The sequence below is a fragment of the Anabrus simplex genome, chromosome 2 (genome assembly GCF_040414725.1).
Source record: "Anabrus simplex isolate iqAnaSimp1 chromosome 2, ASM4041472v1, whole genome shotgun sequence".
In the NCBI taxonomy this organism is placed as follows: Eukaryota; Metazoa; Arthropoda; class Insecta; order Orthoptera; family Tettigoniidae; genus Anabrus; species Anabrus simplex.
Genome location: NC_090266.1, coordinates 319,382,739 through 319,406,740, shown reverse-complemented (window position 1 = coordinate 319,406,740; position 24,002 = coordinate 319,382,739). Strand labels below are relative to the sequence as shown.

General features: G+C 41.6%; 2 protein-coding genes across 8 annotated transcripts in view; one reads left to right on the top strand and one right to left on the bottom strand.

The window, feature by feature from the left end:
* Positions 1-24,002, top strand: part of LOC136864094 (transmembrane ascorbate-dependent reductase CYB561) — a 403,629-nt gene that overhangs the window by 122,480 nt on the left and 257,147 nt on the right. Inside the window, exon 1 of one of the 7 annotated variants that reach the window (XM_067140658.2) lies at positions 21,543-21,566. The exons of the other annotated variants lie outside the window; for them this stretch is intronic. The gene's annotated coding sequence lies outside the window, so the exon portion shown is untranslated. Of the gene's footprint in view, positions 1-21,542; positions 21,567-24,002 lie in introns of those variants that run through there. 7 annotated transcript variants of the gene reach the window in all.
* Fer3 (48 related 3) overlaps positions 1-24,002 on the bottom strand; it is a 128,097-nt gene that overhangs the window by 68,532 nt on the left and 35,563 nt on the right. The gene's annotated exons all lie outside the window — the stretch shown is intronic.

Genomic DNA, 24,002 nt, shown 5'->3' with positions numbered 1-24,002 from the left:
TTCACCCTCAATCTAATGGTGAAGCTGAACGCTTCGTACAAACATTTAAAAGAAGTATGAAGAAAGCTGTCTCTTCAGGTTTAACTAAAGACCAAGCCTTGCTCCAACTCTTAAACAACTACAGAACTCTACCCGGCGCTGATAATATCACTCCTGCACAGAAGCTCCATGGACGACCTCACAGAACTTTACTTTCTCTGTTACAGCCTCTTCCGACCCAGCATAAGACATCACCAACGAAGTTCTCCCTCAACGACAAGGTCTACACCAGGACATTCAAATCCAACCCACTCTGGATACCTGGAGTCATCTGCAGATCTTTGGGTCATCGTCTATACGAGATACAGACTACGGAGAAACGTATCTGCCGCCATCAAGATCAGATACGTCTGCGCTACCGCCCCTGTCCAGCTATTGATGCTATTGCTAAACCTGATAAATCTATTGCTGAACGCGCTTTAGATCATTTAATAACAATGGGTTCCTTTCAGGACGAGACAGCGCCACTCCGCCCAGTTCCAGCTCCGGACAATACAACAGAGAAATCAGCAGCTCCGCCCCAGCATCGCAGTCGCCGCCAGCGCCGCCGCCGTTTCACGCCGTACCGGCGTATTTAGGAGGGGAGGGTGTTGTATGTCCGGCGCTCCCGTCTCACTCCGCCAGCCAGCAGCACGCGCGCCTGTGTATCATTCTGCTAGCTTCGACGCGCAGCCCTCAGTGCGCGTGCCTGACCATCGAGTGTACTATAAATAGGAGCTCCCTGCCTGCTCACTTGCCCACTCGCCCCGGTGTCCAGCTCCAGAATACACCCTACGTCGAGCACGGAGGCTACTCCTCTTGAAAATGTGCTTCGACCAGGTGGACTGAATTTCTGGCAGTACGAGGTTTCACCTCTGGTCACCGCTCCCTTTCCTGTTTCCGCTGCCTATGTTCCGTAATTCTTTTACTAGCCATTTTCATTCCCTAATTTACGCAAGCTCCCTTAGTTTCGCTAGGTGGAATTTCTTCAATCAATTGAACTTGCTTTTTAGGAATTCAGGCACTTCCACAAACAAGGACTCTCAAAGACATTCATGTTAGTGTGCCCGATAGTTTTCGACTATCAACGTGTTAATTCACCAAGACTATCTTTTCAAGATAGAAGTGTATATAAAGACTGTAAACCGGTACATATTGTATAAAGACAGACTTTTCTCAAGATTCAATATTCCTTTTTGCTTCAAAATAAATTTCAGTTATTTGTGTAAATATCATAAAGTGAAGCAATAAAAGTTGTGTTCTGTAAATTTCAACCTTGGTTACAACAGATAGCGTACATCATTGGATATTACTGACGAAAATGAGGGCTATTGGACTAGACAAAAGATTGGTTGAATGGGCGGCTAAATCTCTAGAAAATAGAATTCGGAGAATTAGAGTAGGTGAAGAGTTATCTGATCCTATAATTGAGATGGTGGAGGGGGGCCGCAGGACAGTATTGTTTTATTATTGGACCTTTATGTTTTCTTTTATACGATAAATTTCCACGTTCTTTGAAAACGTTTAAGTAAAACATAGTTAAACAATTGATAGGGAATCTGTCGATTGATTGATTGATTGATTGATTGATTGATTGATTGATTGATACTTCAATGGAATCTACATCCATTTAGTATATGCAAAGGACTTACTACAAGAGTGCACAGCTGGTTAATTTGTGAATAGGTTATATTTTGGAAGTGAACTATTTCATGGTGACTGAAATGCAACGTAAATGAATATATTTCTATCTTTTGTCTTATGTTTTTTAAAGTTCACTGTACCGGTTCTCACATTTTATTCTAAAGAAAGTGGAGCACGCAGCCTACTTTCTGGAATGCGAAGGCATTGACGATTTCAGCGATCCATGGATGACACACTCGATGTTGAGGAGGCCGAGTGCACAGAGTTTGTCTTGGGTCATAACATTTCGTAGGTAGTTTTAATTTTCAGGTTCTAAAATGATCGTTTTGCAGAAGAAACAGCAACAGGAATATTTAGGTCTAAAATTTGATATTTTGTAACCATTTTCACTCTTTCTTTACGGTAATAATAACAGGGGCACATAGGGTAGGATGGGGCTATTTGAATAATTTCGGACTTAAGTGAACGGAAAATCATGTAAAAACACATTTTCTGTGATGGCAAAATACAGTCTGGTACTCTGCAGTTTCGGGCAACAGATGATGCAATAATTAGCACAAAAGATTGATTTATTTACAAGCAAATATATAAAAATTACATCCATTGCAAAAGCTCACTTTTACAATATTTTGGGGTAAATATTCTATGATTTGATTGATTGATTGATTGATTGATTGATTGATTGATTGATTGATTGATTGATTCCAAGACATAAACACACTGAAAAATAAGTCTCTTCACATAAGCGTTTTCCTGCCATTCCCAGATCACTTAACATATTTTTCCGCAAGTAAACTGCTCCAACACCAACCTCACGGTAATAAGTTTCACGCTTCTCACAACATATCCAGTCGCCTATCTGGAATGATTCTGACTCCAAGTACAGCGTCATGCAGAACCCACACGCAGAATTTTAATAATGGCTTAAACCTAATACTATCTGAACAACCTTTCTCGTTGTGAGGGGTGCAGTGTATCAGAGGGGCGTGCAACGGGAGCATTTTTGCATTTTTGTTTGTAGATGTACCGGCTTCATCAGTAGTTGACGGTCCTGGATTTCCTATTGATTCAGATAGCTCATTGAGATCATGATTTCTTCACCATTTACGAAACAATAAGAGGTACTAAAAATTAATGAGCTACTAATAATTAATATGTTATATTGTTCATACGGACGGTGTTAAAGAATATTATCCAAACATATGTGATGCGTAACAGGTATAATTACTGTTCTTCCAAGACTTTTCCACATAAACACTTACAGATGCATAAATTTAAGCTCACTTAAGAACATGTTATGCGGGAAATACTCTAGTCTTGTTAGTTTTTCGTAGTAATGAAGACTAAAGTAAAAGAAACTATGATTTCCATGCGGAACACATAGGCCTATATGCCGTTGAAATATACTGATTCAAATAGCCTGCGAAAGATGATTCAAATAGCCCCATCTAAAACATTCTACTAAAATGTTAACAGTTCATAATGTTGCCAATAGAATGTGCTGTTTGTCATGGTGGGTGGCATGCTAGGCCTCCTTTGCTCGCCTACAAACAAGGCACTTATTCTCTGTAGAGTGGATACAGTGTCTTAAACATTACATCTACAATATTACATCAAGATAAATTACCAATAACTGTCTTCTACCTCAGCTTATTGAAGCCAGTATTGGCGGAATATGGTGATAGATGTATTGGTGTAGTTAACTCGTGCTTGAAGACAGACCTCAGCCCACACACTTCTGGCTAGCAATGACTCCTGACATGCACTTCCTGAGTGCGCAGTGGACAAAATGCTTATTTTGATCCGAATAACCCGCTGATTCAAATAGCCCCAGCCTACCCCATATTTGTGAGAGAGCTTGCATTCTGGAGATAGTTGGTTCAAACCCCGCTGTCGGCAGCCCTGAAGATAGTTTTCTGTGGTTTTTCATTTTCACATCAGGCAAATGCGGGATCTGTACCTTAAATATGATTGTAAATAAAGGATACAGATCTCTGCACATGGTTATGAGGATATTTAGGGGTTGTGGTAAGGATGTAAAGGAGAGGGCATATAAGTCTCTGGTAAGATCCCAGCTAGAGTATGGTTTACTCGATTCAAGAACTGGAAAAAATCCAAAGAAAAACGGCTCGATTTTTTTCTGGGCGGTTTCCGACAAAAGAGTAGCGTTACAAAAATATTGCAAAGTTTGGGCTGGGAAGACTTGAGAGAAAGGAGACGAGCTGCTCGAATAAGTGGTATGTTCCGAGCTGTCTGTGGAGAGATGACGTGGGAGGACATCAGCAGACGAATAAGTTTTACTGGTGTCTTTAAAAGTAGGAAAGATCACAGTATGAAGATAAGTTGGAATTCAAGAGGACAAATTGGGGCAAATATTCGTTGATAGGAAGAGGAGTTAGGGATTGGAATAACTTACCAAGGGAAATGTTCAATAAATTTCCAATTTCTTTGCAATCATTTAAGAAAAGGATAGCAAAACAACAGATAGGGAATCTGCCACCTGGGCGATTGCCCTAAATGCAGATCAGGATTGATTGATTGATTGATTGATTGATTGATTGATTGATTGATTGATTGAATAAGGCCACAGCCGCCTTCTTCCTACTCCGAGCCATTTCCTAGTCCATCGTCGCCATAACACCTATGTTGTGTCGGTGCGACGTAAAGCAAATTGTAAGCTCACCGGACCACAAATTAGTCACCCAAGTGCGCATCTACGGATGGATCGTTAAGTCTGTGCAGATGGCGCAGCGAAGACTCCCGTTCTCAACCGCACGCGCACGCTACGTGAGCATGAGACAGTAGCGATCAGTGATGCATTGATGTTTCAAGCAGACAGCGGACGTCAACATGGTAGATGTAAGGATGTGCAGAGTGGCAAAAAAGGGGGCAATCATGTTTGGCTGTGCCCATGGCCATACGGCGCGTAAAGTTGCTGGATTTGTTGGGGGTTTCGCAGCGGACTGTTCAACGTGTCTACAAGTAGTGATGTATTACACTTGGCCACGAAACACGACGTCAGAATTGTGGTCGGGAAAAGATCCAGACAGAGAGGGACCGGAGACGCGTTTCATGGCTTGTGAATCTAAATCGCTTCCAAAAGCAAAGCAGTCATCTCCGTACAGGCCATGAAGGCCCTTGGAGGGATGGAAGGCTTCCACCATTCCTAACCTCGGCACGTGATGGGGTAGAGTGGTTAGCTTTACGCCCGGCCGCCTTTACCCCCAGGAATTAACCTGGTACTCATTTTTGGTGTAGGCTGAATGAACCTCAGGGCCATATGCACCTCCGGAAGTGGAAATCTCGTTTCTTAAATTTTACGACTTCCTGACGGGGATTCTAACCCACGTCCTTCCGGGCAAACCGAGCACGCCTTTACCGCCTCGGCCAGGCAGCTCCTAAATCGCTTCCACACCCGACAGGAATTGCTGCAGTCAGTGAATGAAAGTCATCCCAACCCGTTAGCGAGAGAACGTTGCAACGGGAACTGCATGCAATTGGAGTCGGTCACCTCGCAAGAGGCCATTGCTCACGCTCACACAGACACTTAAAGCTGCGCGTCATCGAACGTGGACAGAAGCTGACTGGCGGAACTCGAGGTCTGACGAATCACGTTTTCGTCTGTAATCCAATGACGCGCGTCGTCGAGTGCACCGAAGATCAAATAAAGCATTTCGTTACTGGATGTGTGCACGGTCAGGTTCAAGCCGGAGGTGGGTCTGTGATGTTTTTAGGGGTGTTTTTTTCGTATCATGGATTGGACCTGCTCACTGAGGTGAACACTAACATGAACCAGCAAGTTTATTTAAACATTCTGGATGATCAGGTGTGTTGCCTTTCAGTCAACATCTACATGCCACGAACCTACTACGCTGACGTAGCAGGGGGAGAGGTGATACTCCCACGTGGCGCGTCCCAGGTGGCGGATAGGAGGGTCCTAACCGGCTTGCCGACGGACTTGAGGGAAATAATATTCCTCTTGCGGACCAAACACACAACCCCTTGTGGGTGGGGGACGCAGACGAAGAATACGCCCATGATATCCTCTGCCTGACGTAAGAGGCGACTAAAAGGGGCGACCAAGGGATGATCAAATTAGAACCATGAAACTACTTGTGATTAGTACCACCACGCGGGGAACACCATGGGTCGCTTTTACTTGCGCGTAGTACCACTATGTTGGGTACCAAATAGGTTTGTGATTAGTAGCAAACGAGGGCTCGACGGCTTTTACAGTACCTGTGATTAGTAGCACTATATGAGCGACACCATGGGATGAGGGAACCCATGGTTCTGGCTTGCCTATGATTAGTACCCATTCTATGAGGAACACCATGGGATAGTACGAGTCCCTGTGGTTAGTACACTTAGGTGATGATTACCATAGGTTTGCGTTGCTTGTCAATGGCGCCGCAATGTGCGAAACACCCTAGGTCTCTAATACATGCGTGAATTTCATTACCTGTGAGTAGTACAATAATGTGTGGAATACTGCGAGTCTACGCTACTCTTGATTAGTACCGCAACGTGACAAATACCATGGTTATACTTTTCTAGCGATAAATACCATTATGAGGGGCCGATGACCTGGAGTTTGGACCCGTTTCGACAGCAAGCATAATCGATTCAGCATCGTGCTATAGAAGCAGTCCCTTGGTCCGTAATACTATTGTTCTAAACCAGCTTCTGTGCATGTGCGGCACTGTGGGTCGGATTCACTGATCGTTTTAAATTCATATCCATCCATCCATTCATTCTTCGTCCTCACGCTTTGAATTCTGGTCAGTGGAGGATGTTGGACTTTTAATTTATCTCATTTCGTCTCATTTCGTACCATTAGGGGCCGATGACCTCGATGTTAGGCCCTTTAAACAACAAACATCAATCAATCAATCAATCGGTCAACATCTACATGATGAGTATGCTATTGATACCCCGATTTTTCAAGATGACAACAGCAAAGTTCATCGTGCTGGACACATATGTGACTGGTTTCATGAACAATCCCCCACCCTATTACATCTCGATTGGCCTGCAAAATCACCTGAATTGAACCTCACTGAAAATCAGTGGGACGTGTTGCAACAGCGGGTAAAACGCTGACATCAGCATCCACGCAATGTTGTGGAATTGCGCGATCAAACCCTCAGCGAGTGGATTAGGCTGGATGCGACGTACCTGCACAACCTTTGGAATTCACTTCTTAACCAAATCCAGGCGGTTATCAAGACCAGTGGCGGAGTTACACAGTATTAAGTGATACTTGTAATGATTTCTCCAGGGGTGACTAATTTTTTGTCCCATGAGCTTAATTGTATTTGTGAGAGAGTTTGGCGCTTTTGTTACGAGAGGCAGCTCTGTTGGACTCGTCAAAATAACAATGATTTGCATGTAGTTTCAACCTTCCGACTTTATGTTTATTTAATTTTTTGTTATTATTAATACTAGGAAGACAACAGTGTTCCAAAGCTGAAAAAATAAATATTAACAGTGGTGTATCTTAAAGCCGAGCGTGCCTGCTGGTGGGTTAATATTATAATATAACTAGCTGATGTACCCGTGCTTCGCTACGGGATTCTCAGAAAGACTGACTTGGTGGTTTTCCTAACTGAATTCAACATAGGTCATTAAAAAAGCGTCAGTAGGAATGTAGCGATTGAAAGCAATGTTATCATATAAAATACTCGATCAAATGAAAAACCGCACACTTTCTCACTTTCAACGAACAGTACTACGGTGCCGATCTAACAGTCCAAAGTTCCAGTGCTGGAACAACCGGTTCAGGTCGCAGACTGCCATCAACACTCCTCTGTCATTATTCCATTAAATATGCACACTACTCATCCCAATCAGTGCCTCAGAGTAGGGATTGAATAGCTCGAATACTATGATGAACCAGTGTGTTACGTACCTGCAGTATCAGAAAATGTATGAACCAGAGGAGTGGCATGCTAAAGAAGAAAGTTTCCCAACGCCCTAGCTATTTCCCGCCATTGTTCAGTCAGGCTGTTATACTCGGTACGCACTAGTAATCCCATCTATCGGAGTTGAGCGGCACGAAGAACATCACAACAAACAATGGTCAATGTAAAGTTATTGTTGATCAGTGTTACGCGCTTTGGATATTGTAGGCCTTCTGAAATACCACTCTTATCATAGTCGGTACAGTAAAACTGAATGAAACATAAATGATCGGAAATTGTATTGTCTATAACTTTTGTTATGTAGTACCGTACTTTTCGATAGCACCAATAACATAGGTACCGGTATTTAAAAATTAAATTTCAGGCGCCTTCGCCTAAACTACTATTTCATCTCGGGAAAATAAAATTATTTACAGCTTATACTCTAGTTTCTTTATTCCCCGACTCTATATAGCGGTTTTCATTAAATACTGTTAACCCATTTTCTCGTGGCTCGGCGTTGATATGGACTAAGCAACAAAAATACAAATTCATTAATATCTGTGTTATCAGAGCCGGTACGGTAAAAATGTATAAGACATAAATGATTGGAAACTGAATTCTATATAACTTTAGTTATATATTATTTATCGATAGGACTGCTAATAATATAAATATTCGATCATTAAATTTAAGGCTTTCCCCTAAACTACCATTTCACTCAGCGTGAATAAAATGATTTATAGCCTAGATTGTAGCGGTTCATCCCCCGACTTTACATACCGATTTTCATTAAATTCTCTTCAGCCGTTTTCTCGTGATGCGTGTACATACATACATACATACATACATACAGACAGACAGACAGACAGACAGAAATTACGGAAAAGTAAAAAGTACATTTTCTTGTTACTATGGACATGACCGATGCAGAAATACCATTCTTTTCAAATTCTGACCATTGTACAGACAAAACTCTTATTTTATATATATAGATTATTTATATTGCAACCATGTTTCAATATTTTATTTTTGAACAGTTATGTTATTCTGTCTCATTTAGGCAAACCCTTTCCTTATACGCACTATAAAAACAAGCTATTTCGGCCATTTTACAAACGCTTCACTATGGCACCTTTCTCGCGCACAGCGGCAGTCGGGGAAAGTTAGTTAGTTATTTTTTCTGGGGAAGTCTGCGGGCCCCTTAAGCCCCTTGCCCGCCTGCATTGCACGCCTTGCAGGTTCTAATATTACGCCACTGAGCATTCTGTTTCATATTAGGCTATATGCTATAGGCAGTGGCGTCTCTTGGACAAAGTAGGTGGGTGTTCACAATAGCTGAAAACAGACAGTTAAGTAAACTGTAGACGAAATTACCTCCATCCTTGAAGTAATGCTCCCATGAGCATGTACAGACAAAAATGAATAAGCGTTAATAAAAGAATAACTAATTTATATTCGCAATAAATATAGGGTACACGCACAAACAAATAGGCCTACACTCATGTTCATAAAAACCAGAACACCTTCAAAGACTAGAGATAGGAAGTTCATATCCACAGGACATGTGCATTAGTATTTTCTGAAGAAATGATTAGCATTTGAACCATGTCGGCCTTCAGATTCAAGGTCCACACTGAGAACTCGGCGCACCACCACCGGCTGGTAAAATGTGCATGCGTCTCTCGTTGTCGCTATAAAACGAAGGTAATGGATCTATGTGACTTGAGCAGACATGCAGGATGCCTCGCAGATGGATGCGAGAACCGTACCGTCAAATGAGCTTGAAAGGTGGCGCGTTATTGGGATGAGAGAACGAGATGCATCCATCCGGGAAATTGCTGCTCGTGTTGGACGAAGTGTGTCGGCAGTGCAGCGGGTGTGTACAGAATAGTTCACAGAAGGCCGTGGAACACGACGAGATGGATCTAATCGCACCACCCGGACCCCCCTCCTCCCCGGGCCGAATGGCAATGCAGGACAGATCTGCGTCCTCCTCGGCTCTGGCGCAACAGTGGAACAGGGTAACACATCGTACATTATCATGAGTGACAGACAGTCCGTCACCGTTTATTGCGGTCTGGGTTACCGGCGCGTCGTCCACTTCTCCGTCTAACTTTGACTAATGTGCATAAACATGCTAGACTGCAATGGTGTATGGAACGACGTCACTGGGGACAGGAATGGCAGCATATAGCGTTTTCGAACGAATCCAGGTTCTGTTTGTTTTGAAAATGGCGGCCGCATTTTGGTTCGCCGTAGACAGGGGGTGAGGCATCACATTGACTGCATTCGCAAAAGACATACAGTGCCACCTCAAGGCCTTATGGTGTGGGGTGCTATTGGGTACAACCACAAATCACAGTTGGTGCGTGACCATCGCACTGTGACCACTTTGACCTACGCGAATGACATCCTGTGACCCGAGCCATATCCTTTCTCCACGACACTCCAGACGCCATATTTCAGCAGGACAATGCGCGACCACATGTTGCTGCACGAACACGTGCCTTCTTGTTGTCAAAGGATGTCAGACTGTTGCCCTGGCCCGCCCGATCACCGGACTTGTCGCCATTCGAAAATGTGTGGGATATGGTGAAACGACGGGTGAGACGCTGTGACCCAATGCCAACCACGAAAGATGAACTGTGGAATCAGGGAATGCAGCATGGATGGCTATACCCCAGAACGCCATTCGCGCCTTATACGCGTCGATGCCATCACACATGGAACAAGTTATCAGTGCCTACTAGGCAACAGTACATGCTGACCCTAGGTGACTATAATGCTAATCGTTTCTGCAGAACATACTGAACATGTTTTGTGAATATGAACTTCCTATCTCTAATACTTCAAGGTGTTCTGTTTTTATGAACATGAGTGTATAAAGGTAAAGAATAAATATAATATAAATACATAAACTATGCAAATCATATTGCAACCCTCACACTCAGAATTACCCCGCGATGGTTTAACTGGTACTTCAGCTCTTATTTATTAAATTTTTTACCAATACACAATCACACTAAATCACTAACTAATTATGGCCATTAACTAAGTTACAACAATCTGGCAACAAAATTACGGTAGGAATATAACTATCCTCCTATATATGTGTTTATAACGCAACTTTTAAGTCACGAACACATGTTAACTCTACTACGAACACAAGCGGTATTGCTTGCTACTGCATAAGTGTTTGGCTCGTGTTCATGCTGTCTGTGCGCCGGGAGCCAACGGAACAGAGTTGTCACATGTTAACACCCTCAAATGATCGGGCGAGTTGGCCGTGCGGTTAGGGGCGCGCAGCTTTGAGCTTGCATCCGAGAGATAGTGGGTTCGAATCCCACTGTCGGCGGCCCTGAAGATGGTTTTCCGTGGTTTCCCATTTTCACACCGCTCAAATGCTGGGGCTGTACCTTAATTAAGGCCACGGCCGCTTCCTTCCCATTCCTAGGCCTTTCCTATCCCACCGTCGCCATAAGACCTATCTGTGTCGGTGCGACGTAAAGTGCATAGCAAACAAAACACACCCTCAAATGTTACTACCTTAGCAGGGCTCGAACCTGCTATGTCAGGAACAGAAGGAGAACGAGGAACCGGAAAACTATCACACTGTCAGCCTTCATTTAAGGGGAAGCCGTACCTCGTTGTGGCGCGAAAAATCGATTTTTTTATTTTATGTGAAACTGGTTGTTGAGAGTCTACTCTTTCTGGATATGTAATTATTTTCCTTCCAGTGCCACTGGAAGGGCATAAAGTATGTGTTTGTAACACCATCGGCCATGCTGATTACGCCCGCTTTTGGTTTCGTTCATGGAGTTTTACGTACCGTACGTTTATTCTTGGCATTTCTTGATCATATGATGTTAACCTAAGTGCGCACGTGAACTTCACTTATTTATTGTTTAGATTCATCGTTATTCCCGCTTGTTTTAATTTAATTTGAATGTTAGAAGCGTAAAGATTACGTGATCAATTAGGATGTTCAAGAAACGGAGAAGAGAACCTGGAAGAAAGTTCAAGTGCCGTGCAATGCTTGAAAATAATATTTCAGGGGTTAGTAATACCTCACAGAGTGGGAAAAGTATAGTGGATAATACTGAAGATATTGCTAGGTTAGATACCTCTAACACCAACATTGCTTCTCTTGACACCACGTCAACATTTTATGTCACTGTTACTAGTAAAGTGCGTCTCGTAATAAAATAACTTTACATTAAAAAAAAGGATGATTGCCAAGTACAAAGGTGAACAATATGCCGATAAGCTCTCTTTGCCTTGTGAAGACATATAAGCTATCAAACGTATATTCAGGAGTTTGAATGAACCTGACTTCATGAAGAAATGATCCTTCGACAATGTTATCTGTAATAGAGTTCCAAAATCTGTTTTTGTAGGCTTAGAAGCTTTTAGTTTAGGTGTATATAATTCAGTACTGGAATTTAGAGGATGTAATTCAGAAACAATGAAAGTTTTAAGAAGAATGGGCATCACACCAGGGTCGAACATGAGAAGGTATTGTACCGAAATGGACAAACTTCGAGTGTTAAAGGGTGACCGAGAGACACAGAATTTCTTGAAGGTGGCTAGGAAGAAATCTAGAAATCTGTAGAGAGCGAGGGAAGACCTAGAGAAGGAAGAACAGTTTTATGGTGAAGGAATGTACTAAACGTAAGCAACATCATTCTTTTAAATCCATTTTTGGCTGATATGATTATTTTTCATACAAGTGTCCCTTTTTCTCTGAAACTATAAACCACAATAAATTTAAATTTTAACACAATATAGTAGGCCTACATTTGTAACAACTGACAGTTTTTCAAGGTCTTACTTTCAAATAAGTTATTAGAAATTCAATTGATCAAAATTGACATAAAAGTGCATTTCGTAAAAAATAAATCAAAATATATTTCAAATCCAATGTTATAAAAATGTCAGTAGATGACAAGGACATCTGTCTAGAACTTCACCAAAAATAAAAGAAATATGTCTGTTAGTTTATGAGAAAATGGGGGATTAACTTTGTAAATTTAACATGGTAGGTATAGGATGTACGCTCTCCCCTTAAAGAACACCTGCGGGACAACATTTCCATACCCCGATGACACTTAAAATCTGTAGCAAACGAAGGGGCATTTGTCATATCCCGTAAGTGAGTCACAGACAGGATGTCAGTGAATCTTGATACAGCCAATGAAAAACATTCATGAAATATTTCACTTTTATTTCAAAATTGTATAATATATCAACATGCCACAGAATTGTTTTAAATTGTTTTGACATGTTTTTAGATATGCGATAGTGTGCCTTTGCTCTTTACTAGCGCCCGGATTTTTATGTAATATTAAAGGCGAAGTATGTACATCAAAATGTAGTAAATTAGAGTGAAAGATGCAATCAAATACCGTATGTAATATTCATTCAATAATATATAATAGCATTAATGCACTAAATTTGCAAATATGTTCGTATATTCCTTTTATTATGGGTATGATATGAGACAGTAAATTGTTTGAAATACTTGCATATTTTATGACAAAATCATCGTCGTAGCTTTAGATAATTGATATAGTATACTGTTTTCTAATTTTGATAGTGTTAAATAATAAAATTAAATGCATGATCAAAATACTTCAGATGTTTTAAAAGGATGTTATGCTCTGTAAATCGCGGAGTATATTACCCTATGTATTGTAGTAGCTTATTTCTGTCTTTAAACCCCTATTAAGTAACACAATTAGTACGGTAACTTTTTTAAATACTGTAGTGCCGGGCTGAGTAGTAGGTTCAATCATGGCTCAGTCCGGTGGTATTTGAAAGATACTCAAACACGTTAGATTCGTCAGCATATTTACTGCTCCGTAAATGAACTCCTGTGGGACAAAATTTCGTCACCTCGATGTCTCCGTCCCTGTATTGACCGATCAAGTGCAAGAGACATGGAACTCCATCCCACAAGCAGATATCCGGCACCTGTACGACACAAGTGCATGCACGTGTTTGCATGCCTGCATTCTACAGTCAGGCTATTACACCCGTTATTAATGGACCAGCATGGCACATTTGCGATGGCTTTTCTCGCGCGGATATTAACCTGTAGTCTTGTACCATTAATCAGTTAAATATGTTACCTCGGCAAATATACTGCTGTTTGTAGAAAGTGAAACACTCAGAAGCAAAAATCAGAGGACGTGTAGAACAGTGGAACCATAATAAGTGTTTTAAATTGCAGAGAGATGGCGTGCATGTAGGCCCAGCAGTGCCCTTCTGTGTGTTACCGGCCAGGGTAGTGTTACGCAACGCCCAGTCAGTGCGGAGCCGTCATACGAAGTGGAAACGTGTACCTAAGTGCCACTATGCCTCGCCGACATCACAGGAGGGAATATCAGCATGTGAGTGCGTTCGAACGGGGCAGAATGATAGGGCTCCGGGAGGTGGGTCTGTCGTTCCGTGACATTGCGGCTCGTACAGGGTACGCTGCTTCAATAGTGAGACGTATGTGGAACCAGTGCAGAGAAGAGGGCCGTACACAGCGCCGACAGGGTACTGGACGACACAGTGTGACCACAGCGCGAGATGAGCGCCATCTTGTCCGCTTGGCCGTAACGGACAGAACAGCTTCGTCCACGGTGTTGGCTCGACGTTGGAGCACTGCAACGGGTGTGGGGATGTCTGCATCGACGATTCGACGCCGTCTTCTGAGGGCCGGACTGGTGGCACGCATGCCATTGCGCCGGCTTCCATTGACCAGCAACCACCAACGCCGTAGACTGCAATGGGCACGTCAACACCGACAGTGGCGTGCTGAGTGGCAAATTTTAGTGTTTTCGGACGAGTCCCGCTTCAACTTGTCCTATAGTGATGGCCGCATACGCGTTAGACGCCGCCGTGGTGAACGCCATCGGGCAGACTGTATTGTTGAGCGGCATAGCGGACAAATGCCAAGTGTGATGGTTTGTGGCGCAATTGCCTATAACATGTGATCTCGCCGCCTACGTCCTGAGGGCAATCTGAACAGCTACCGCTACATCAGGGATGTTTTACAGCCCGAGGCACAGCCCCTCCTGCAGGCCGTTCCAGACGCCATATTCTAGCAGGACAATGCCCGGCCGCATGCGGTGAGGAATGTACAAGCCTTCTTCGAAAAACGACGGATACCACTGCTTCCCTGGACTGCCCGTTCACCGGATATGTCACCCATTGAACATGTCTGGGATATGGTCGGTCGGCACCTTGTTCGTTCAGATCCCCAGCAGCATATTCAGGCGCTCTTTGATTCCATGCCACGACGTCTATCGGCTCTGATTGCAGCGCGTGGTGGCGCTACGCCGTACTGAATTTTCACGGTCACCGTGCATGTACAGTTCTGTAATTGTAACCATTTGTGTCTTGTCATGTCCCTAATATGTGGAATAAATTGCATTGTGATCACAGCTCTCGGTCTTGGTATTTCACTTTCTACAAACAGCAGTGTATATTGCCAAACTTTCCGTATTACATTCCTTATTTCATGGTGTTTGGATATTTTTTTCGGTCAGTGTAAAAGACTGTTTGGAGACAAGGGAAATAAGATAAAAGTTTATAGATGTGGAGGATATGAGAAAAATTGATAATGAAAATCACCTATATACGATTGTAAAGTTATTGAGCAGAGAGTGGATGCACTCGAGAAGAATTGCGAAATTATTTGTCATTATTAGGGGAATATGGGGAAGTAAATTGGTAGAAGGAAAAGAAATGATACATGCTGGTTAGTAAAAGAATTGTATGTACCGAGCTCGATAGCTGCAGTCGCTTAAGTGCGGCCGGTATCCAGTATTCGGGAGATAGTAGGTTCGAACCCCACTGTCGGCAGTCCTGAAGATGGTTTTCCGTGGTTTCCCATTTTCACACCAGGCAAATGCTGGAGCTGTACCTTAATTAAGACCACGGCCGCTTCCTTCCCACTCCTAGCCCTTCCCTGTCCCATCGTCGCCATAAGACCTATCCGCGTCGGTGCGACGTAAAGCAAATAGCAAAAAAGAAAAAAAAAAGAAAAAAAAGAAAAAAGAATTGTGCCTAAGGCAACCTAGACAATATAACTCCGTTGAAGTCTAGAGCAGTTAAGTACGGAAATTATAGTTATAGCATATAATTAATTTATCATCGTAGTTCTATTAATCTGCGCGTTTTTTGTTTTTTGTTTTTTACCTTCGACATCAATATTAATATTAATTCCAGGATTCGGACATGGTATGGAGGAACTGGGAATGACCCCTTTGGTAGTCATGTTTTCAGGGTGTCTGATGGACCTCTATAGCATGTCCGAGAAGTTTCATTTTTTACAATAACGTTTCTAAACTCCTTTCAGGCCATTATTTTTCTGTTCAATTTCTAAATCACTTACATGCGTTAAATTTTGATTAATGATGTTTTCTGGACATCTTTTCTTTACTTTTGCTTTTTCTGCATGTTATTCAATTATGCTATAGACTATTAACTTTTGTAACCTGCATGTATAGCAAAGTAAGGTTACAATAAACAATGCCCTCTAACGTATCTATGTTTTACAAGATTATGGGAGATTGGTATTATCTTGCCTGATAATGTCGTAAATGCAGATCAAGGACACGCTCAATTACCCTTCTAATAAGGTACATTAATGCTGCAGCTTCGCTGCTGGCACATCGCCAAGCCTCGCTGCTCAATGTTAGGCGATGATGAAACAAACCAATGGATCTCAATCGGTGCTTTTACCCTGGAGCCCGGCTTATAGCTGCGCTGCTGGCTGCTATTCTCGCCACATCCATGGTCTCAAACACATTTGATTTTCGAGCCTGGCACATCGCTAGCTATCCTGTAACTTGGACTGTGATTGGTTCTTTCAAGGTCACCCGCTCTCCCACTCTTCCTCTCTTCGCACTCTATACACATGTTCAGTGATCACTTGCTCACTTGCTTTCGAACGCAATGCGATTTGGAGCCAGCGGCATGCGTACCATCATGAGAGGAGTGACGAGATGACCAGCAGCCAGTACATCTCGTTCTCCGTTTTATGAAAGATAGTGGCCCGTTTCTTCGTGTTTAAAAGTGAAGTTTCGGTTGTTTTTAATTTTTCTTTTATTCTGTTGATCAATGTTTATCAATCTTTGTGTATTTTTAATTTGAATTAAGTATATTATTTTATTTCTATCTCAGTGCCTTATTCAATTTTATTACATTTCACTCTCTTTAATTTTAGAGGAAAATAAGGCATTGCGATTTAGACCCACTGCTTATTTCAAATTCGAAATAATTTTCCTTATCATTGTCATTTTTTCTAATAGTAGTCAGTGGGTTAATTATAATTTTAATACATTTCGTCACATCTCGTACCTTCAGGGGCCGATGACCTAGATGTTAGCCATTTTAAACAACAAGCATAATCATCATGATCATCATCATCAGACTATGGAATGAAGTGGCAAAAGAATGCGGAACGATTACGTCAACTTTATTATTTTATTCTTGCTATTTAGGGGAACCTCTAAATCATTACAAGCAGGTGATTTATATGATTTTCATGGAAAGTTCAACAGTTATTTTTTCAAACTGTAAATACATTTACCGGGCGAGTTGGAAGTGCGGTTAGGGCCGCGCAGACGTGAACTTGCATCCGGGAGGTAGTGGGTTCGTACCCCATTGTCGGCAGCCCTGAAGATGATTTTCCGTGGTTTCCCATTTTCATACCAGGGAAATGCTGGGGCTGTACCTTAATTAAGGCCACGGCCGATCCTTTCCGACTCCTAGCCCTTTTCTGTCCCATGGTCGCCATAAGACCTATCTATGTCGGTGTGACGTAAAAGAAGTTTTTTAAAAATATGTAAATATATTTTGTTTAGGAGACCTAACTAAAGTCAAAATGAGATACTCCATAACCCCTTATTTTACATTATTCAAAAGTACACTATTAAATTATGAAATGAAGCATTTGTAACTTCATTCTTCAATCAACTCCATAAGCAGAAATGCACTGACAAATCCAGGCGAGGCATTTTACACTTTTTATTACACATTCAGTACACCAAATTATTGTCAGATACACTCGCCAACAGAACTGTGACTCATTCGTTAAAAAACCTTTGAATTTATTCCGCACCTCAAAAGCTTCAGCTGGAGCTGCGTTGTTTCTCCTTGACGGGGTAGTTCTTGGAAGTAGGCCTACGTCTTCGTAGTATAAGCGTTCAGCCCCTCTATATCTATATTCAAATTATGCAAAATACAAACAGCTACTATCATTTCCACTGTTTTGAATTTTCGACTACACCTGAGAGCTGCCAGCAGCGTGCGCGCGGGGCTGCTGCAGGGTAAAAGCTCCATGGCGAGCAGCCTGGTTATAGCCAGCAGCGAGGGGCTAGGGCGGGCATCCATATGCCAGCAGCGAAGCTGCAACATAAACGTATCCTAACGATCGAAACTATTCTGATTGGCCTCCAGTTACGTATATCGTTTGGATCTCCTCCTTTATGAACTAGATTGCCATGCCTTTTTTTAATTCGCGAGGAACGAATCCAAAACGAAGCATCGCCGTGCCAAGCAGTAATATGCTGTATGATGTTCCACGATTCTTACTGATACTTTATCAGGGCCTGGAGCAGTATCGGCTCTAATTTTTGACAGTAGAGTGTTAATTTTCTTCTCAGTGCTTTCTAAAATATCTAGTATATATGACATCATCAATGGGAATATTCCTATATTCATTGATGTACAGTCATCTTCAGAGCCTTGCTTGTAACTTAAGTACTTCCCTCGTGCATCTTTTGTGACTAGACAAGAAGTCTGCGCTCCATTATTCATAACCTGCCTTACTACCTTTTTTCTGTTGTAAAAATTATATTGCGCTAAATCATATGCGTGTTTTCCTCTTCCTTGTTTTCTTTTTCGTTTCGATCGTCTTTGTGGGTTTGAAGTGTTCGAGTGGGCATGTCATGATTTATCGTACATCCACAGTGAAGGCGTTGGTATATAGCGTTAGTAGATAGCTTCGGAAGTCAAGATGTCTTGTTCATTTGAGTTACCGTGAACTAGAATATATTCATCTTTTCTTCCCACAGTTTCATAGGAGATGTAGTATCTGTTATCCCTGTCTACTTGTTGAAGAGTTGCCTTGTTCTCTAATAGCATCTAGAATAAGTGTATTATTCGACGAATCAGTTTGATTTATCGGTGAAGAGTTATTGAACACATATTTGGAGACTTATGTGAATTTTAACCAATTTTTAAGTTGTATCACAGAATTCATGCACCTATCTAACTTCCTTTTCACTGCAGTTGCCTGGATTTAGTGTACCAACATCTTTCTTTTCTAAATTGTATATTGTATGCATTGTGCATGATTTGTTTTAGGTCATATAATGTTGATTATTCTTAACAAATAAGTGTATGAACCTCTTAATTAGTTCGAGGTTATAAAGTATGTGTACTAATCGCATTAATTTATGAATCACAGATTATAAAAAGTAAAACAAAACACTTCGGAATTTAGCTTAATAACAATGGATAATTATTAGTTTTGTATATTTTTAAAAGAAGGTATCTCGTTACTCAGTCAGTAGCAACCATACAAATCATAGGCACCAAATAAAAGACAGTACCTAAGAATAAATTACCATGTATGTATGTTCAGTCTTCAGCCCTAAGGCTGGTTGGATCCTCAACAGCTCTGCTATCAGCTGTCATAGATGGCCTAGGCATCACTGAAGAGGCGTACTAGGGAAATGAGGAGTGAGGTAGTTTCCCGTTGCTTTCCTTACTGAGCCAGAAGTTGCTATTACATATCAGTCTGCCAAGCCCACTGAAATGCATGCACCGACCGACCCTATGAGCAACATTTTCATACCATTCATAGCAGGGGCTGGCTGTACAAGGAATGGCATTACTAGCATTGATCATACCTCAGTCACTTTCATATTGTCAAAGCCAAGGATAAGACAGAGACAGATCAATGAAAGTAACAAAATTGCTCTAGCCCATACCAGAAGACATAGTGCACTGTAAACATTAGGTCCTGCCAGCAAGGCATAAAATTACCATATACATCGTTAATCAATACTGAGCAACAGAAAGAATCATAGAAACATAATCTAAACAAGTCAACCGTGAAGAAATCAAATGAATAATTCGAATATATAGAGCGTAAGGTCTTCACAGTTTGTCTATCCACCGCCAATTTGACCATCCATTGACTGTACTGAAATTGAAGTGGAATTCAGTCGCCATTCATTACATTCATGAAAATGATAGCAGTATTCTCTAGTGATCTCTTTAGATCAGACTTCCCATTAAACTATCTATAACACTCATTACATCAATAAAGCCTTGCTCCAGAGTGAAATTTCGAATGAGATTAGGGGATCAATTTATGAAAGTACGTTCTGCTGCACATACTACAATACCTTTCTATAGAGTGAGTCAAGATGTGTTTCCTAAAATGAGGCTATGCAGAAAATGTTTTGATGCATAAATAACCACGATACGGGTTTTTATCAAAATGAGTACATTGGAGTGCTGGAAGACGTAACTTCAGAGACTTACTGTGACATTCATTGTAAGAGAATGGCATTTCTTCGCAGTGTGACACGAGATTATATCTAAGTATCGATATGTGAAAAAAAAACCTACTACTGCATACACAACGGCCTTTCTTCAGCGTGAGTAATATTTGGCTCATAAGACCGTTTGGTTATGCAAAATTCCTCTTACATATTTTACAACAATTTCGCCGTTCTCCAGTATGAGATAGAAAATTACACTTTACTTTATGTATAGTCTTGAATGCATTGCAGCAATCGTCACACATCCTAACCGCGCCCCTCACTACGCACTTTTGGTGTAGGCTGATTGAACCTCGGGGATATTGCACCTTCGGAAGGGGAAATCTCGTTTCTTGTTTTCGACTTCCTACAGGGAATGGAACCCACGACGTTCCGGGGCAGCCGAGCACGCATTTACCGCCTCGGCCAGATACCCCCTATATGATAGAGTACCGAGGGAACTGTCGTATCTTCCCTGGAACAGGTAGATAATTTCAAGTATTTAGGATGTGTGTTCTCCCAGGATGGTAGTACTGTGTAAGGTGCAGCAAAGCTAATGTAGTGAGCTCGCAGTTGCATAAGAAAGAAGTCAGCTCCCGGACAAAACTATATTTACACCGGTCTGTTTTCAGACCGTCCACGGTAGCTCACGTACATAGTATTAACGAGATGTTCACAGTACCTCACGTATGCACTGTTAATGAAACGGTCCATTAAGACCAAGTGAGGCGAATGGAAGAGGATAGGCTACCTAGGAGAATACTGGACTCGGTCATGGAGGGTAAGAGACATAGGAGACGAAGACATTGATGGTTAGACTCAGTTTATCATGGTTTAAATATAAGAGGCATGGAGCTAATCGTAGCCATAGATCTGGTTACAAATAGAAGACTGTGGAGGCGATTAGTTAATGCACAGGGGCGTAATTAATTAATTCATTTAATTCATTAATTTAACCATTCCCCCTCCGTCCCTTCCTCCGCTGTGTAGAAGGTACCTGGGCTGAAGGTGTGAAATTGTGGAACGATGTGTACTGAGTGGCAGGGAAGTGAGAGGAACTGTCGGAAAAGGTGCAGAGCCGTTATAATGAGCCTTGGCCGTCAGAGTGCCTGGATCACTGGACCGAGCTGGGTGGCTTTGTGTCTGCCGGGCGTGCAAGCTATAACCTAGATCACATCTCAAGCGTGAGTGAAGTAACGCTAGTTGCAGGGAACATTTTCTTTGATACCAAGTACGTGAGGTGCCGTGAACATACTCGCTAACACTACGGAGATACTGTGGACAGTCTCATTAAAAGTACGTACGTGGGGTGCTGTGGACATTCGCGATAATAGCATGTGCGTTGATCGCTGTGGACATTTTCGTTAATACTCCGTATGTAGGTTGCGGTGGACATTTTCGTTCATATTCGTGCGTTAGCTGCTGTGGACATTCACATTAATAGCACGTACGTATCACTGCTTTTTAACCACTACAACGTTAAGAGTGTTTGTAACCAGCTCTATGCCTCATATTTAAACCATTAGGGAACAGGGAACTGGAAATCAAGTAGGGATGACATAAAAATGTTAGTGCTTAACTGTAGAAGTATTGTACAGAAAGGAATAGAATTAAGTAATTTAATAGATGGTACTTACCAGATATTGTAATAGGAGTTGAATCATGGCTGAGAAATTATATAATGGATGCAGAAAATTTCTCACGGAACTGGAGGGTGTATCGTAGAGATAGGATGGGAATGATAGGAGGGGGAGTATTAATTTGGTGAAAGAAGAATTTGTAAGCTACAAAAAAGTTAAACATGACAAACACGAAATTCTAGGGGTAAGGCTCATCTCTAAAGATAATAGGCAACTTGATGTCTGGAGTGTACAGACCAGGAAAGGGTAGCGCAGGTGCTGATTCAGAATTGTTTGATAAGATAATCAGCTATGTGGGAAACGATAAGGAAAGGAACGTGATTGTAGCGGGTGATCTCAATTTACCAAATGTCAATTGGGAAGGTAATGCAAACGACAGGAATCATGACCAACATGGCAAATAAGTTAATATGGAAAGGGCACGTGATTCAGAAAGTGATGGAACCAACTAGAGGGAAGAATATTCTGAATGTGGTGCTGGTAAAACCAGATGAGCTCTATAGAGAAACCGAAGTAATAGATGGTATTAGTGATCACGAAGCTGTTTTTGTGGTAATTAAAAATAAGTGTGAAAGAAAGGAAGATATTAAAATTAGGACTATTAGGCAGTACCATACGGCTGATAAAACAGGCATGAGGGAGTTTAAAAAAAGTAACTATGATCGGTGGAAATCGGTAAATAAAAATGTAAACAGACTCTGGGATGGGTTTAAAGCAATTGTTGAGGAATGTGAAAATAGGTTTGTACCTTTAAAAGTGGTAAGGAATGGTAAAGATCCACTATATTATAGCAGAGAAGTAAAGAGAATAAGGAGGAGCTGCAGGTTGGAAAGAAATAGTTAGAAATGGTTGTGGAAGTAAGAAGAAATTGAAGGAACTTACTAGAAAATTGAATCTAGCAAAAAAGTCAGCTAACGATAACATGATGGCAAGCATGATTGGCGGCCATACAAATTTTAGTGAAAAATGGAAGAGTACGTATAGGTACTTTATGGCAGAAACAGGTTCCAAGAAGGACATTCCAGGAATAATTAATGAACAAGGGGAGTGTGTATGCGAGGATCTTCAAAAGGCAGAAGTATTCAGTCAGCAGTATGTAAAGATTGTTGGTTACAAGGATAATGTCCAGAAAGAGGAGGTGACTAATACTAAAGAAGTATTAAAATTTACCTATGACGGCAGTGGCATTTACAGTAAGATACAAAAGTTGAAAACTAGAAAAGCAGCTGGAATTGATAAGGTTTAAGAGGATATACTAAAGACAGTGGGTTGGGATATAGAACCATATCTGAAGTACTTGTTCGATTATTGTTTGCATGAAGGAACTTTACCAAATGAATGGAGAGTTGCTATAGTAGCCCCTGTATATAAAGAAAAGGGTGATAGACATAAAGCTAAAAATTACAGGCCAGTCAGTTTGACATGCATTGCATGTAAGCTTTGGGAAAGCATTCTTTCTGATTATATAAGACATGTTTGCGAAATTAATAACTGGTTTGATAGAAGGCAGTTTGGGTTTAGGAAAGGTTATTCCACTGAAGCTCAACTTGTAGGATTCCAGCAAGATATAGCAGACATCCTGGATTCAGGAGGTCAAATGGACTGTATCGCGATTGACCTGTCTAAGGCATTTGATGGGGTAGATCATGGGAGACTACTGGCAAAAATGAGTGCAATTGGACTTGACAAAAGAGTGACTGAATGGGTGGCTCTGTTTCTAGAAAACAGAACTCAGAGAATTATAGTTGGTGAAGCTTTATCTGTCCCTGTAATAATTAAGAGGGGAATTCCTCAAGGCAGTCTGCAAAATGACCTCGATAATGTTGTGAGATGGACAGTAGGCAATGGTATGATGATAAACGGGGATAAAAGTCAGGTTGTGAGTTTCACAAATAAGAAAAGTCCTCTCTATTTTAATTACTGAGTTGATGGGGTGAAGGTTCCTTTTGAGAATCAGTGCAAATACCTAGGTATTAATATGAGGAAAGATCTTCATTGGGGTAATCGCATAAATAAGATTGTAAATAAAGGGTACAGAATTCTGCTTATGGTTATGAGGGTATTTAGGGGTTGTAGTAAGGATGTAAAGGAGAGAGCATATTTGTCTCTGGTGAGACTCCAACTAGAGTATGGTTCCAGTGTATGGGACCCTCACCAGGATTACATGATTCAGGAACTGGAAAAAATCCAAAGAAAAGCAGCTCGATTTGTTCTGGGCGATTTCCGACAAAAGAGTAGCATTA